This window comes from Pseudorca crassidens, chromosome 4 (assembly GCF_039906515.1).
Source record: "Pseudorca crassidens isolate mPseCra1 chromosome 4, mPseCra1.hap1, whole genome shotgun sequence".
NCBI classification, from domain to species: domain Eukaryota; kingdom Metazoa; phylum Chordata; class Mammalia; order Artiodactyla; family Delphinidae; genus Pseudorca; species Pseudorca crassidens.
The window spans coordinates 60,246,409-60,265,102 of NC_090299.1; the positions used below are offsets into that span (position 1 = coordinate 60,246,409).

The window sequence follows — 18,694 nt, forward strand, 5'->3', positions numbered from 1 at the left end:
GTCTTTTGTTTCTGTGCAAGTTCCAACTGTGGCACTAGATAGCATTCTGTGCTTGGATATTTTACCTATTTCTCTGAGGCTCACTGGCCCTAAATAGTCACCTCTTTGAACCTTTACCTGAAGCACTGAATCAGAATCGATAGCTCCTTCATTTGCGTCACCCCTAAAGAGCTTATATGCCTTTTATTGTACCCACTACTGCCGTGCATGCGTTTGCTTGTGTGTGTCACTTATATTAGATTTCTATCTACTTGAAGTTTCATTTATCATAGTGTTCACAGTCCATGGCACAAGTATCTGGCTCATAGTAAAAGTTCTTTTAGTAATACTGATTTGACTTGTTTTAATGACTAAATACTTAAGCTTTTCACATATTAAGTTGATGAGACCTCTATAATTGTATAACTTAATTAAAACATCAGAAACATTGTGAAACATAAGTCACCAAAATTCCTGTACATCTGTTTTTCACTATTCCCATGCTAGTTAGTCTCAAGAATATTAGCAAATTTACAGACACTGACTTTGAAACAAAGCAATCCTCAGAGGTCTACTCTGTTATCAATTCTGTTGGCACTGCACCTGACTTTCTGGTCTTTTTCATTAGTCTATCTCATAAATATCTCTTAACAATAGTGTTACCTTATCTTGATCCTGAAGTATTTTGAAATATATCAGTAATAAAAACAAATAGTTTACTTCCTTGTGAGACATCAAAACAAATTATATCAAGAGAAATGTCTGGTTTCACATGACATCTGATAGTAGTCTATCATGTAGTCTTTCCCAGCTTCTCACTAAAATTCCCATGAAGACAAAAAAGAAAGCTGAAAGTTTAAACATTTAAAGGTATTATATAATTACTTGGAAGATTTCACAAATAAGAAGAACAGAGTCAATTTGGAAAAAAAACGTGTATCATCTATAATTTACTTCACTTAAAAGCAGCCCAGTTTACCTAAATATAGATGGATAAAAGACACTTTGGTGCCTCCAGGGGGCACTATTTCCTTTCATATAGAGAGCCATAAGTAAAGAACAGAGCAGGAAAGCTTGTGGGGTCCCCAAAGCTGGTGGATACCACCTTATTCACAGACCAAGATAAGTAAGCCAGGCAAAAACAGAGGCAGGACTAGACCTAGTGTCTCTGGATGTGACTAATGACAGTGTTAGCAGGAAGCAAAAACTTTCAAGTTTCAGAAAACGAGCATGACCTTAAGAGTAGATCCCAGCTTGGGTACAAAAGGACTGCACTTGCTGAATATCCACCAGGCCAGAAGGCGTAAGATCAGGAGTTTAATGAGGTCGCCTGGGTAGCTTTTCAAAATACACATACTTGCATTCCACCCCTATCTCTAATTTTAGAGTACAGTAATTTCCAACTTTTTGTGCATAAGAGTCAGAGGAGAACCTATAAAAATTCAGAATTCCAGAATTTGTTTTTTTAGTAAGTCTGAGGTGAGCTTCAGAGTTTTAATCACATGAAATAAAATGTGTTCCAGCCACAGGTGTAACAGTTCTGAGCCCTCATGGAGCCTACATTCTAGCAGGAGGTAAGGTGGAACTCTAGACAATAAAAAAAACAAATTATGTATTGTTAAAAGATAATAAAGGCTCTGGAAAAAATAACTAATAACATGGTAAAGTGGGGCCAGAAAAATCAGAGCAGTAAAAGCTGCAGTAAGAAATGTGGTAGTTATGGTAGCTGTTGAAAAGTGGCCTTTGAGCAATTTGAATAACATAGTCAAGTATTGCTAAGTATAAGTGGTCATGGAAGACCCTCTTTGTGGAGTTGGGAGAGGAGACTATTTTTTTTTTAACCAGGAAATTCTCATAAGCCTCTCCTCCCTCCTCCCAACATTTACGTACCTACCTCAGAACTCTGAGGATGTTATTTCATGAGAAAGTAGACCATTGAATAAGTTTACTACAAAAGATAGAGTAAAAACTCCTAACAAAAATGTTTTATATAGAGATTAAGAGGAAATTTTCAGAAAGGTTTTCAAATCCACAGTAAAATATAATGTATAAAAATGTAGCATTTATAAATTAAAAAATATATTTAAGAGATTGAGGAAAAATAATTGGAGAAAAGATAACTCATCATATAAATAAGTACTTGGAGGAAAATAAAATTTTATTAACAAATCTAAAAATATCTAGAAAGCAGAATTGAAGAGTAGTGTAGAAAATAAAGTTGAGATACTTTCAAAGACATTGAAGAAAAGGAAAATGAAATGAAAGTATGAAATATGTGATATAAAATATAGAGCTGTATAATATACTATAATGTAATAGTGTGCAGCTTTTCAAATTTTACAGTAATTTATTACATTTAAAAATACAAATATGTTTTAAAAACACATATAACTTAGAAAATAATGAACATGTGTGAGGTTACAAATCTCAAAAATTAATTACTTCATAGTTTTATTGATAGGTTAAAATAAACTGCTAAAGCAACTAAACTACTAATAAAGCAAATGTAAGAATAAGATACTTGGAAAATCTAAGACAATCAAGTGAAATACACTGAAGCTAATGTAAAGTATATATTTGTTATTTTTTTAAGGTAGTTTTATTAAGTTCTAGTAATAAGCAGTTAAAATCATAATGACAAGCAATCTTATTAACAGTCACAATAAAATATAGTAGCTAGGAATAAACTGATTAAAAAATTTTGTGATCTAGATAGATATATACATACATACATATATATATAGAGAGAGAAATACATAGATACATGGATAAATTAGGTAGAGTTCTATTTTTCTATTAAGTTTATGCTTGTTCATAAAATATATCTGTGTGTTTTGTTCTAGACGTATATGGGCATTGATTTGCTATATCATATATACATCTGTGAATTAATAAACTGAATGCCTGTTTTTTCAATCAGGAAATTTCAAATAAGCCATATATTCCCAGAAAAAGAAGAGAACAAACCATAAACATGAAGTATTAATGAACACCAGAAATAAACAACAAATAGTACTCAAACCAGTGTTTCAATATGATAGGTTACACTACCAGAGTTCTCCGGAAGAAAGCTAACTGAGCACAAACTCCAACTCAAGTATTCTGAGATATAAAGACTTCTGAAAGGGCAGATCCTGTTAACTTCTTTCATTCTTCTGTATGGAAGATTAATTGGGTTTTGGCAGAAAATAAATGGCAAATACAAAGGTGTAATTGAGAGTTTAATAAAGATACTCATTATGAAGGTATAAGCAAGTTTAAGAAAATTAACAAAGGAGAGTGATATCCAATATTAATGGGAAAGCATTGTGGGATATGGTTGTGATCAAGTAATTCTATTTGTAGTCAAACTGTCAGTCATCTATAAAGGCAATATAGAATATTTGTGACAAACGGCTAAAAAACATAGCACATAAAATATAGAAAAAACCCTTGCATATATTTTATAAAACTAAAATTTATTAAAAATAAATATTCAAGGATGAAGAATCCATGACACAAACAGTACAGCTAATTTCACCCAAAATCTAAGAAATTCAAATTAAATTCAAATAAAAAAAGGAATTGCTAAATTTAGCAAGAATATTTTTTAAAGTTCTAAAATATCAGCCATGATATTGTTTGAAGAACTTTTACTACAATTACATAAAAATATTATATATTTTATATAAAGTTTTAAAAGCATTTATTTTTAAGTTTGTATTATAATATACTTGCATATTACTTTTTACTGTATTGTACAATAGTATTTTTCCCTTTTAGTATAATTGTTTCACTGTTCATTAAATATTTTAATCATTCCCATGACCACATAATGTTATTTATATTCTTGAGTTCCTGACTGTTCTATTCTGCTTCATAAGTCTCATTGTCACCAAGATCCTTATTCACTGAAAAATAAAGACTGGATACATAGAAAAATTTGCAAGGACAAATGCCAACAGGATTATGTATTTAAATATGTTTCTCTATGGTGTTTGCATATTTAAAAAATTCTTTTCAGTGTGTGTATTTCATCCCAAACTTTTTAAAAAAATATCTACAAACTATTAGTTATACTACTTTAATAATTGTACCCAATGGTATTTGTAAAATAGAGTGTCTACAAAAGAAAATCTATTTAATAAATGTTCAGATATATCATTCCACTTTTTTTTAAAACCCTCTATGTGCGCTAGTATGGGAACAAGATTTAAACTCTCGCTTATGAACTCCTATACTTCTGTATTGTTCTATTTTAGACTGTGCTGTAATTTTAACAAGTTATGAAAGGTCAGTTTAGTGAGATTCCAAAAAGTTAATGCAAGATCATTGTCAAGTATTGGTAACAGGGCTCCTTCACCTCTGTTAAGGAACTCAGGCATTTATTGGCCAAACTTTCCAGATAAACATACAGCTTTTCATCTTATGGATCTCAGCAGCAAGTTCTCTCTCTTTTCACATTAGTATAACATTATCACCCCAGATGCCAGACTTGTGTGCCAAGTCCATCAGTTTATTCTTGTTTATGAGTTCCTTATTCATTTGTTCAATTCATATAACTTTGATGAATTAAATCTGTGATCGAACCCTTAGAATATAACTGGAAAATCTTCTCATCTCTAAACCGATAGTGATATTACTAATTAATTTTTATGATACGTTGTAGCATCAGAAATCCTAAGGTATGTAACAAAAGGCACCCCTCAATAATGTCAAAAACAATAAAAATTACAAATCTCTTTCTGCAGAATTATGGTCCTGATTCAAGTGCTAATAAGTATATTAATTTTCACTTTTCATTTTGATCCCAAAATATAATTCCTATTTCTTTAGATGTTAGTAAAAACATATTATTCTCTGAAAACTGAAAACTTCTATACATTGGTGAAATGAGGTGGTTGGCTGTGGTCAGTTCTAACTGGACAGGACTCTGTTGTTTAACATTTGCCATGATGATTGGCATTAATAGGTTCCTTGGCTGGCAGCACTGTCAGACAAAGGAAAAACTATGTGAGATGGATGCATGAACTTCCATTCCTCCCAGAACTGAGCACTTGTATCCAGCACTTAGGAATGTAAGCAGAGCACAGGAAGGAGTCACCTCTGCATTTAACATTTTGCGGGTCCTGTAACTAGAGAGTCAGTTTTCTGTTAGCATTCTCACTTCAGACCTCCAAGTTTGTTTTTGAAAATTGCACAATATTAAGGCTGCTTTCGGATATTTGAAAACATTGTATCTCTAATGCAATGAAAAGGGTCACAAATTAGGCAGTGGTAAATATTGATGGATATGCTGTTTCATTAAATAAAAGTTCAGGATTGTTACAGTATATATCATTTTAAAAACACATGCAAGTAGCCCAAGTAAAAGCCACAATTAGAGATAATAATTGTGCCCTGCATATAAGCAATATAAGCACTCTCTATCCTCTTGTAATCTTTTTTCTAGAAAACGGAAATACTCTTGCAGTCATAAATGCAGGTGGTTTGCTGTTTTGTTCAGTGCCTTGCTATGCTTCTCTCTGGGAAATCATCTCTCTGGCCCCATGTTTCCCTCTTGATTTAAACTGAATCATGGAAGCTTATAATAATGTAAAGGTGGAACTGGAAGAAAGGCTAATAATGATCTAAATAATACTATAGTCCATGTTGTAACCATTGACAATTACATTTGACCTGCAACATGAAGTATGTGAGAAAATATAAAATATGGAGGAGTTGATGGACTGGAGTTCAAAGGAGATCAAAGAACACGAGAGGGATCTAGAATGATAGGAGGTACTGACCAGAAAATGGAATTAAAAAGATGAAATTAGAGGGAGAACACATGATAATGAGGAGGAATGTTCAAGGAACTGAGAGGAGCTAAAATTATGGGAAATGTCAAGAATAGCACAGTGATCAAATCAATAATGGATGCATAAAGATTTACTTGAGATTTTGCCAAGTCAAGCGGAGGAAGATTCAGTAAGTCACTACTGAAGGTAGAGGTGAGAAAACAATAAAGCTGTAAGGTGATAATCCCCCATTTAATACATTTAAATATTTTATATATTTTAATCTAGATATGCTATATTCTAGATGTAAAAACAATCAGCTTTTTTTAAACTTCCAATAAAGTGCAGAGCTTCTTATCCTTCAAAAACTAAATTTCTGCCTCAGAGCTCCTGCCACTTTCTTTTCCTTACATAATCGCCTATCTCCTCTGTAATTTTTTTTCTAGTTCTTATTAGTTTTTTTTTTCAGCATCTTTATTGGAGTATAATTGCTTTACAATGGTGTGTTAGTTTCTGCTGTATAACAAAGTGAATCAGCTATACATATGCAATATCCCCATATCCCCACCCTCTTGCATCTCCCTCCCATCCTCCTTATCTCAGCCCTCTAGGTGGACACAAAGCACAGAGCTGATCTCCCTGTGCCATGCGGCTGTGTCTCACTAGCTATTTTACATTTGGTAGTGGATATACATCCATGCCACTATCTCACTTCATCCCAGCTTACCCTTCCCCCTCCCCGTGTCCTCAAGTCCATTCTCTATGTCTGTGTCTTTATTCCTGTCCTGCCCCTAGGTTTTTCACCTTTTTTTTTTTTAGATTCCTTATATATGTGTTAGCATATGGTTTTTGTTTTTCCCTTTCTGACTTACTTCACTCTGTATGACAGACTCTAGGTCCATCCACCTCACTAGAGATAACTCACTTTTGTTTCTTTTTATGGCTGAGTAATATTCCATTGTATATATGTGCCACGTCTTCTTTATTCATTCATCTGTCGATGGACACTTAGGTTGCTTCCGTGTCCTGGGTATTGTAAATAGAGCTGCAAAGAACATTGTGGTACATGTCTCTTTTTGAATGATGGTTTTCTCAGGGTATACGCCCAGTAGTGGGATTACTGGATGATATGGTAGTTCTACTTTTAGTCTTTTAAGGAACCTCCATACTGTTCTCGATAGTGGCTGTATCAGTTTACATTCCCACCAACAAGGCAAGAGGGTTCCCTTTTCTCCACACCCTCTCCAGCATTTATTGTTTGTAGATTTTTTGACGATGGCCATTCTGACTGGTGTGAGGTGATACTGCATTGTAGTGTTGATTTGCATTTCTCTAATGATTAGTGATGTTGAGCATCCTTTCATGTGTTTGTTGGCAATCTGTATATGTCTATTTAGGTCTTCTGCCCATTTTTGGGTTGGGTTGTTTGTATTTTTGATATTGAGCTGCATGAGCTGCTTGTGTATTTTGGAGATTAATCCTTTGCCAGTTGCTTCGTTTGCAAATATTTTCTCCCATTCAGAGGGCTGTCTTTTCATCTTGTTTATGTTTTCCTTTGCTGTGCAAAAGCTTTTAAGTTTCATTAGGTCCCATTTGTTTATTTTTGTTTTTATTTCCATTTCTGTAAGAGGTGGGTCAAAAAGGATCTTGCTGTGATTTATGTCATAGAGTGTTCTGCCTACATTTTCCTCTAGAGTTTTATAGTGTCTGGCCTTACATTTGGTCTTCAATCTATTTTGAGTTTATTTTTGTGTATGGTGTTAGGGAGTGCTCTAATTTCATTCATTCATTCCTCTCTGCAATGGGAGAGGCCACAACAGTGAGAGGCCCGCGTACCGCAAAAAAAAAAAAAAGAATGAGGTGATATTAGAATTTTATTTATTATAAACTAGTTCTGAAAATTTTTATCTTAATCTATTCATACCACATAATTGTTCCTTGATAACTTTAACAATTTGAAGGGAATAATGGTAAACACCATCGTATATGCTCTAGTATATAACCTCATTGGTTAACATAAAGCATATCATAAAAATAATGATGATAAATACCAAAATACCTGTTATTACCACTTCTGTAACTACTACCACTATTACTATTATTGTTGCAATTTGTTAAACCGCTACTGTATGCCAACTACTGAAAAGTGGAATTGACTTAAAGTACAATCTCATTTTCAGACTAATCATAAAGTTTAACAAGTAAGTTGTAGAATAACTAATATATTGTTGAAATGACAGAGATGAGAATAAATAATTTTTTTTCAAAATTAAAATGTATATATATATTTAAGAATTCAGTTGGTTAAAAATACACCATTTAATAGAGATTTCATCATTTTAATTTATATGATGCCATCAATTTAAATCAAATTATAAAGATCCATAATGATTATCAATGTGGCTGAATCACTGCAGAAGCCAAAGAATGCTAACTTTAAACAGTAAATGTCTTTTGCTAACAATATAAATATTTTATGGTTCCTTTATTTTCCTTTATTATAGACAAATAAACCTGTCATTAATTTAATATTCTATTGTAAACTACAGGAAATACCCTAGTTTCCTTATTGGAGACATTAGAGAAGCATAGTATAATTTTGTAGTATTACTCAGTTTTATTTTGTTCATTTTTAGCACTGTTTTTATTCAGTTTTATCTGTTGTAGAAATGGAATTGCTTTACATATTGCATAGTCTGAAATAAAATTAGAGGTGATGTCGTTATTTTTTCCTTATCTCAAAATATTCATGTTATTGTCTTGAAGATGAAGATGGCAGAGTAGAAGGATGTGCACTCACTCCCTCTCGCGAGAGTACTGGAATCATAACTAATTGCTGAGCAGTCATCAATAGGAAGACACTGGAGCTCACCAAAAAAGATACCCCGCATCCAGAGACAAAGGAGAAGCCGCAATGAGATGGTAGGAGGGGTGCAATCACAAAAAAATCAAATCCCATAATCACTCGGTGGGTGACTCACAAACTGGAGAACAATTATACCACAGAAGTCCACCCACTGGAAAGAAGGTTCTGAGCCCCACGTCAGGCTTCCCAACCTGGGGGTCTGGCAATGGGAGGAAGAATTCCCAGAGAATCAGACTTTGAAGGCTAGTGGGATTTGATTACAGGACTTTGACAGGACCTGGGAAAACAGAGACTCCACTCCTGGAGGGCACACAAAAAGTAGTGTGCACATCAGGACCCAGGGGGAAGAAGTAGTGACCCCATAGGAGACTGAACCAGACCTACCTGCTACTGTTGGAAGGTCTCCTGCAGAGGCAAGAGGCGGGAGGTGGCTGTGGCTCACTGTGAGGACAAGGACACTGGCAGCAGAAGTTCTGGGAAGTACTCCTTGGCATGAGCCCTTCCGGAGTCTGCCATTAGCCCCACCAAAGAGCCTGTGGGCTCCAGTGCTGGGTCGTCTCAGGCCAAACAACCAAGAGGGAAGGAACTTAACCCCACCCATCAGCAGAAAAGTTGATTAAAGTTTTACTGAGTCTGCCCACCAGAGCAACACCCAGTTCTATCCACCACCAGTCCCTCCAATCAGGAAGCAAGCACGAGCCTCTTAGATAGCCTTTTCCACCAGAGGGCAGACAGCAGAAGCAAGAAGAATTACAATCCTGCAGCCTGTGGAACAAAAACCATATTCACAGAAAGATAGACAAAATGAAACGGGAGAGGACTGTGTACCAGTTGAAGGAAAAAGATAAAAACCCAGAAAAACAACTAAATAAAGTGGAGATAGGCAACCTTCTGGAGAAAGAATTCAAAATACTGATAGTGAAGATGATCCAGAACCTCGGAAAAAGAATGCAGGCAAAGATCGAGAAGATGCAAGAAATGTTTAACAAAGACCTAGAAGAATTAAAGAACAAACACTTAGAAGGATTAAACAACAAACAGAGATGAACAATACAATAACTGAAATGAAAAATACACTACAAGGAATCAATAGCAGAATAACTGAGACAGAAGAATGGATAAGTGACCTGGAAGACAGAATGGTGGAATTCACTGCCATGGAACAGAATAAAGAAAAAAGAATGAAAAGAAATGAAGAGAGCCTAAGAGACTTCTGGGACAACATTAAAAGCGCCAACATTAGTGTTATAGGAATCCCAGAAGGAGAAGAGAGAGAAAAAGGACCTGAGAAAATATTTGAAGAGATTATAATTGAAAAGTTCCCTAACATGGGGAAGGAAATAGCCACCAAGTCCAGGAAGTGAAGAGAGTCCCAGGCAGGATAAACTCAAGGAGAAACACAGCAAGAAGCATAGGAATTGAATTGACAAAAAATTAAAGACAAAGAAAAATTATTAAAAGCAACAAGGGAAAAATGACAAATAACATGCAAGGGAACTCCCATAAGGTTAACAGCTGATTTCTCAGCAGAAACTCTACAAGCCGGAAGGGAGTGGCATAATATATTTAAAGTGTTTCAAGGGAAGAACCTACAACCAAGATTACTCTACCCAGCAAGGATCTCAATCAGATTCAACAGAGAAATCAAAAGCTTTACACACAAGCAAAAGCTAAGAGAATTCAGTACCACCAAACCAGCTCTACAACAAACACTAAACGAACTTCTCTAAGTGGGAAACACAAGAGAGGAAAAGGACCTACAAAAACAAACCCAAAACAATTAAGAAAGTGGTAATAGGAACATACATATGGATACTTACCTTAAATGTGAATAGATTAAATGCTCCAACCAAAAGACACAGGCTAGCTGAATGGAAACAAAAACAAGACCCATATATATGCTGTCTACAAGAGACCAACTCCAGACCTAGGGACACATACAGACTGAAAGTGAGGGAATGGAAAAAGATATTCCATGCAAATGCAAATCGAAAGAAAGCTGGAGTAGCAATACTCATATCGTATAAAATAGACTTAAAATAAAGAATGTTACAAAAGAGAAGGAAGGATACTACATAATGATCAAGGGATCAATCCAAAAAGAAGATATAACAATTATAAATATATATGCACCCAACATAGGAGCACCTCAATACATAAGGCAAATGCTAACAGCTATAAATGAGGAAATCTACAGTAACACAATAATAGTGGGGGACTTTAACACCTAAGTTACACCAATGGACAGATCATCCAGCATAAAATTAATAAGGAAACACAAGCTTTAAATGACACAATAGACCAGATAGATTTAATTGATATTCATAGGACATTCCTTCCAAAAACAGCAGATTACACGTTCTTCTCAAGAGTACATGGAACATTCTCCAGGATAGATCACATTTGGGTCACAAATCAAGCCTCAGTAAATTTAAGAAAATTGAAATCATGTCAAACATTTTTTCTGGCCACAACGCTATGAGATACAAATCAATTTCAGGGAAAAAAAAATGTAAAAAACACAAACACAGCAAGGCTAAACAATATGTTACTAAATAACCAAGAGATCACTGAAGAAATCAAAGAGGAAATCAAAAAATACCTGGAGACAAATGACAACGAAAACAGCATGATCCAAAACCTATGGGATTCAGTAAAAGCAGTTCTAAGAGGGAAGCTTATAGCAATACAATCCTACCTCAAGAACCAAGAAAAATCTCAGATAAACAACCTAACCTTACACCTAAAGGAACTAGAGAAAGAAGAACAAACAAAGCCCTAAGTTAGTAGAAGGAAAGAAATCATAAAAATCAGAGCAGAAATAAATGAAATAGAAACAAAGAAAACAGTAGCAAAAATCATTAAAACTAAAAGCTTGTTCTTGGAGAAGATAAACAAAATTGATAAACCTTTAGCCAGACTTATCAAGAAAAAGAGAGGAGTCAAATCAATAAAATTAGAAATGAAAAAGAAGTTACAACAGACACTGCAGAAATACAAAGCATCCTAAGAGACAAGCAACTCTATGCCAATAAAATGGACAACCTGGAAGATATGGACAAATTCTTAGAAAGGTATAACTTTCCAAGACTGAACCAAGAAGAAATAGAAAATATGATCAGACTAGTCACAAGTAATGAAATTGAAACTGTGATTAAAAAATTCCTAACAAATAAAAGTCCAGGACCAGATGGCTTCACAGGTGAATTCCATCAAACACTTAGAGAAGAGCTAACACCTATTCTTCTCAAACTCTTCCAAAAAGTTGCAGAGGAAGGAACACTCCCAAACTCATTCTACGAGGCCACCATCACTCTTGATAACAAAACGAGACAGAGATACTACAATTAAAAGAAAATTACAGGCCAATATCACTGATGAATATAATGCAAAAATCCTCAACAAAATACTAGCAAACAGAATCCAGCAGCACATTAAAAGGATCATACACCATGATCAAGTGGGATTTATCCCAGGGATGCAAGGATTCTTCAGTATACGCAGATCAATCAATGTGATACACCATATTAACAAACTGAAGAATAAAAACCATATGATCATCTCAATAGCTGCAGAAAAAGCTTTTGACCAAATTCAACACTCATTTATGATAAAAACTCTCCAGAAAATGGGTATAGAGGGAACCCACCTTAACGTAATAAAGGCCATGTATGACAAACCCACAGCAAACATCATTCTGAATGGTGAAAAACTGAAAGCATTTCCTCTAAGATCAGCAGCAAGACAGGGATGTCCACTCTTACCACTCTTATTCAACATAGCTTTGGAAGTCCTAGCCACAACAATCAGAGAAGAAAAAGAAATAAAAGGCATACAAATTGGAAAAGAAGAAGTAAAACTGTCACCGTTTTCAGATGACATGATACTATACATAGATAATCCTAAATATGCCACCAGAAAACTCCTAGAGCTAATCAATGAATTGGTAAAAGTTCCAGGATACAAAATTAAGGCACAGAAATCTCTTGCATTCCTATACAGTAACAATGAAAGATCAGAAAGAGAAATTAAGGAAACAATCCCATTCACCATTGAAACAAAAAGAATAAAATACCTAGGTATAAATCTACCTAAGGAGGTAAAAGACCTGTACTCAGAAAACTATAAGACACTGATGAAAGAAATCAAAGATGACACAGATGATGGAGAGATATAACATGTTCTTGGACTGGAAGAATTAACATTGTGAAAATGACTGTACTACCCAAAGCAATGTACAGATTCAATGCAATCCCTATCAAATTACCAATGGCATTTTTTACAGAACTAGAACAAAAATCTTAAAATTTGTATGGAGATACAAAAGACCATGAATAGCCAAAGCAATCTTAAGGGGAAAAAACGGACCTGGAGGAATCAGAGTCCCTGACTTCAGACTATACTACAAAGCTGTAAACAAGACAGTATGGTACTGACACAAAAACACAAATATAGTTCAATGGAACAGTATCAAAGCCCAGAGATAAACCCACACACCTATGGTCAACTAATCTATGACAAAGGAGGCAAGGATATACAATGGAGAAAAGACAGTCTCTTCAACAAGTGTTGCTGGGAAAACTGGCCACCTACATGTAAAAGAATGAAATTAGCACACTCCTTAACACCATACACACAAAAAAACTCAAAGTGGATTAAAGACCTAAATGTGATGCCAGACACTATAAAACTCTTAGAGGAAAACATAGGAAGAACACTCTTTGACACAAAATACAGCAAGATCCTTTTTGACCCACCTCCTAGAGTAATGGAAATAAAAACAAAAATGAACAAATGGGACCTAATGAAACTTAAAAGTTTTTGCACAGCAAAGGAAACTCTAAACAAGACAAAAAGACACCCCTCAGATTTGGAGAAAATATTTTCAAGTGAATCAACGGAGAATGGATTAATCTCCAAAATATATAAACAGCTCATGCAGCTCAATATTAAAAAAACAAACAACCCAATCAAAAAATGGGAAGAAGACCTAAATAGACATTTCTCTAAAGAAGACATACAGATGGCCAAGACACACATGAAAAGCTGCTCAACATCATTAATGATTAGAACAATGCAAATCAAAACTACAAAGAGGTATCTTGTCACACTGGTTGGAATGGGCATGGTCAGAAAATCTACAAACAACAAATGCTAGAGAGGGTGTGGAGAAAAGGGAACCCTCTTGCTCTGTTGGTGGGAATGTAAACTGATACAGCCACTATGGAGAACAGTATGGAGTTTCCTTAAAAAAACAAAAATTGAATTACCATATGACACAGCAATTCCACTACTGGGCATATACCCAGAGAAAACCATAATTCAAAAAGACGCATGCACCCCAATGTTCATTATAGCACTATTTACAGTAGCCAGGTCATGGAAGCCATCTAAATGCCTATCGACAGACAAATGGATAAAGAAGATGTAGTACATATATACAATGGAATATTAGTCAACCATAAAATGGAACGAAATTGGGTCATTTGTACAGATGTGGATGGACCTAGAGACTGTCACACAGAGTGAAGTAAGTCAGAAAGAGAAAAACAAATATCGTATATTAATGCATATATGTGGAATCTAGAAATGGTACAGATGAACTGGTTTGCAAGGCAGAAATAGAGACACAGATGTAGAGAACAAACGTATGGACCCCAAGGGGGGAAAGCAGGGGGTGGGGGGTGGGTGGGATGAACTGGGAGATTGGGCTTGACATATATACACTGATATGTATAAAATAGGTAACTAATAAGAGCCTGCTGTATAAAAAAATAAATAAGATCCAAAAAAAAAGAATCTGTAATTTTTTTTTTGTCATGTACTGATTATAGTCTAAAAAGAAAATAGAAAAGGGGGGGGAATGTAAAAATTCAGTTTTGTTATTATTTCTCCCATCATTTCAATTGCTGAGTTCAATTACCAAAAGAAATGAATCCATTTAAGTTTGTAAAATAATGAAACATGGCTTTCTATCAATTGATACAATTGACTGTTAGAAAACTATTAAAATACAAGAATATATAGATAACCCTATATGTGCTTGCTACTAGTTTTTTTATAAATATGTACTGGACACTCTTCTAAATTAAGACTTGAAAAATTTACCCATTGTTAAACATTAGTATTTCCTTTAAACACATGGGCATATCTATGTTCATATTCCACATCATTCTGATACTCAATTTTTCTTCTTTCTACATTCCCAGAGAGCACATATGCTATTCTGTCTCATTCTTTTTTGTTCGAGCTTTTAGCACAAGAGCAAACTTGCCACAGAGACAAGGCAAGAGGGGGTGAATGATTCTAACATTTCATCAAGTTCTCAATGTGGATCCATGTACCAAAATCTTTACTGTTATAGGGATGCTAGCATCTTTTTTTTTTTCATTTAATATATATTTTTAACATTTTTATTGGAGTGTAATTGCTTTATAATGGTGTGTTAGTTTCTGCTTTATAACAAAGTGAATCAGCTATACATATACATATATCCCCATATCTCTTTTTATTTCGTATATCTATCTAAAATAAATTCAATATATTTTAGAAAATATATACATCTGAGAAAATTGGAGTATTTCTTTAAATGACTGAATATGCAGTTTCTAATAAGTAATAGCAACTGCACAGTACACCTGTTCAAAGAATAACTGAAGGAATAAATTAATGCTTGAAAGAAATATCACCATGTGTTTCTTATTGCTGTTTTAACAAATTGCCACAAACTGAATGGCTTAAAATGATACAAATTTATTTATTATCTTGCATTTGTGAAGATCAGAATTCCTAAATGAGTCACACTGAGTTAAAATCAAGATATTGACACATCTACATTCTTCCTAGAGTTTCTATGGGAGAGTTTGTTTCCTTGTGTTTTCCAGCATCTAGAGGCTGCCTGTAGTCCTTGATGCATTGTTCAATTCCCTTATCTTCAATGCTACCAATGTCAGTATTTCTCACACTGACGTTTCTCTGGTTCTCTTTTCTCTTTTAATGTAATCACCCTTGTGTCACATTTGCCCCACTGGGATAATATAGGATAATTTCTTTATTTTAAAGTCAGTTAATTAGCAACCTTAATTCCAACTGCAGCTTTAATTTCCTCCTTTGCCATGTAACCTAACATATTCACAAGTTCCAGGAATTAGGACATGGAAATCTTTGGGAGGGTTATTATTTTGCCTACCATACTATGATACTATGTAATTAACTTAAAAGAGAGACAGACCTGGTAAGGAAGAGTTTTGGAGATTATGATAAGAATTTTAGACTGTATTTTAAATGGAAACAAATTAAAGAATTTAAGCAAGAGAAGCATCAGCAATTCAACTTGTCCTTTTAAAAGATCGCTTGTATGCAGTGTACACAGTTAATAGGAGTTAAGAGTGGATTTTCTAATGAATTTCATGAAAAATGTGAGAAAAAGAAAAATTAACAGAGCACAGATCCTAAGGTGTTTAAATCAAATTTTGGACTCCCACTTAACTAGCTGAGTAGCTTTGGAAAATTCCGTCTCTGTTCCCTTATATGTAAATTGAGGATGACATTGGTACCAAACTCTTAGTTTTTGTTTTCTTTTCTAATAAAACTAAGGTAATGCATGCAAAGAGCCTAAAGTGTTAGTACATGAATTCCTTAATAAGTGTTAGTTTTACTAATAATTGTTTAGGAGGTAAAACTTACCAAATGACTGAATGTGGATTTAAGGCAAATATTGATAATCACTCCCAAATTTCTGAAAAATCAAGGCTTCTTTTTAACGGTAAAAACTAGAGTTGGAGCATATGTGATTAATGTACTCCACAGATTTCCTTTTTTATTTGATGAACACAAGATGCTTGAGAGAACTCCATCTACAAATGTTGAGGAAAAGTTGCATGTAACTATTGCTCAGATACAGGTTTGGAATTGAGAGGAGAATCAACATATGTTTGCTTATGCCAATTCTGTCTTTCTTCATATAGAAGATGCTATATTTGTAATATGCACCATTATTTTTGTACCACACAGAAAGAAACAATAAATAAAAATTTCCAGTAGAAATATGACATGCAGTTAATCTAAAAGTGAATTACCTTTCTGATGTTAAATATGAAAGAAATTTACAGCTCAGAGTCAATATAATAGAGTTGACTATTTTTGACAACTTGTGGGGAGATTAAATCATCTAGGTGAGCAGTCAGAGTGAAAAATGAAGGTTTGGGGGAAATATGACATGTAGGAGCAGAGGTAGAGGCATGAGAGATGGAGAAATAGAAATTATGGGTATGGTCAGTTTCTCTTTGAACTTAGCTGTCAGTGGAAGGGAGCTGGAAGAGAACATGGTGTCTGATGAATCTTATTTTCCCTTTTTTAAATTTGGGAGCAATCAGCCCATGTTTGAATATTGAATATCGATTAAAAGGAATAGGAAGGCTTTTTCACAATGGGTTTACCACCAGAACACAGGTGTCATGAAAACCACTGCTAAATCTAAGGCAAAATGGGAAAGGAAATAACTCATATCAACATCATCATCATTGGACATGTAGACTCAGGCAAGTCTACCACTACTGGCCATCTGATCTACAAATGTGGTGGGATCAGCAAAAGAACCATCAAAAAATTTGAGAAGGAGCCTGCTGATATGGGAAAGAACTCCTTCAAGTCTGTCTGGGTCTTAGATAACTGAAAGCTGAAACTGAGCTTGGTATCACTACTGATAGATATCTCCCTGTGGAAATTCAAGACCAACAAGTATTGTGTGACCATCATTGATGCCCCAGGACACAGAGACTTTATCAAAAACATGATTACAGGTACATCTCAGGCTGACTGTGCAGTGTCCTGATTGTTGCTGATGGTGGTGCTGAATTTGAAGCAGGTATCTCTAAGAATGGGCAGATCTGTGAGCATGCCCCTCTGGCTTACATACTGGGTGTGAAACAACTAATTGTTGGTGTTAACAAGATGGATCCACTGAGCCACCCTACAGCCAGAAGAGATACAAGGAAATCTTTAAGAAGTCAACACTTACATTAAGAAAATTGGCTACAACCCCAACAGAGCAGTATTTGTGCCAATTTCTAGTTGAAATGGTGACAAGAAGCTGGAACCAAGTGTTAACATGCCTTGGTTCAAGGGATTAAAAAGCTACCCATTAAGGTGGCAGTGCCTGTGGAACCATGCTACTTGAAGCTCTGGATTGCATCCTGCCACCAACTCATACAACTGACAAGCCCTTGTGTCTGCCCTTCTAGGACATCTATAAAATTGTTGCTATAGGTACTATCCATGTGGGCTGAGTGGAGACTGGTGTTCTCAAATCCAGCATGGTGGTCACCTTTGCTCCAGTCAGTGTTACGACTGAAGTAAACTCTATTGAAATGCACCATGAACCTTTGAGTGAAACTCTTCCTGGGGACAACATGGCCTTCAATGTCAAGAAAATGTCTGTCAAAGATGTCCATTGTGGCAGTGTGCCTTGTGACACCAAAAGTGACCCACCAATGGAAGCAGCTGGCTTCACAGCCCAGATGATTATCTTGAACAATTCCAGCCAAAGCAGTGCTGAATATGCAGCTGTGCTGTATTGTCACACAGCTTAAATTGCTTGCAAGTTTGCTGAGCTGAATGAGAAGATTGATTGTTGTTCTGGGAAAAAGCTGGAAGATGCTTCCAGATTCTTGAAGTGTGGTGATTCCACCACCATTGATACGGTTCTTGGCAAGCCCATGTGTGTTGAGAGCTTCTGTGACAATCCTCGTCTGGGGCACTTTCGTATTGGTGACATGAGATGTGGTTGCTGTGGGTGTCATCAAAACAGTGGACAAGAAGACAGCTAGAGCTGGTAAAGTCACCAAGTCTGCCCCAAAAGCTCAGAAGGTTAAATGAATATTATCCCCAATCCCTGCCACCCATGTCTTAATCAGTGGTAGAAGAACAGTCTCAGAACTTTTTGTCTCAGTTGGCCATTTAAGTTTAATAGTAAAAGACTGGTTAATGATAAAACACATCGTAAAACCTTCAGAAGGAAAGGAGAATGTCTTGTGGGCCATTTACATGTGTGTGCGTGTGTGTGACTATTTTAAGTTATTAGTTTTTAAAA

The 18,694-nt window shown here is 35.1% G+C and overlaps 1 pseudogene; it reads left to right on the top strand.

Annotated features, from left to right (window-relative positions):
• Positions 1 to 17,089: 17,089 nt before the first annotated feature.
• On the top strand, positions 17,090 to 18,480 carry LOC137223148 (elongation factor 1-alpha 1 pseudogene; annotated as a pseudogene).
• Positions 18,481 to 18,694: the final 214 nt, after the last annotated feature.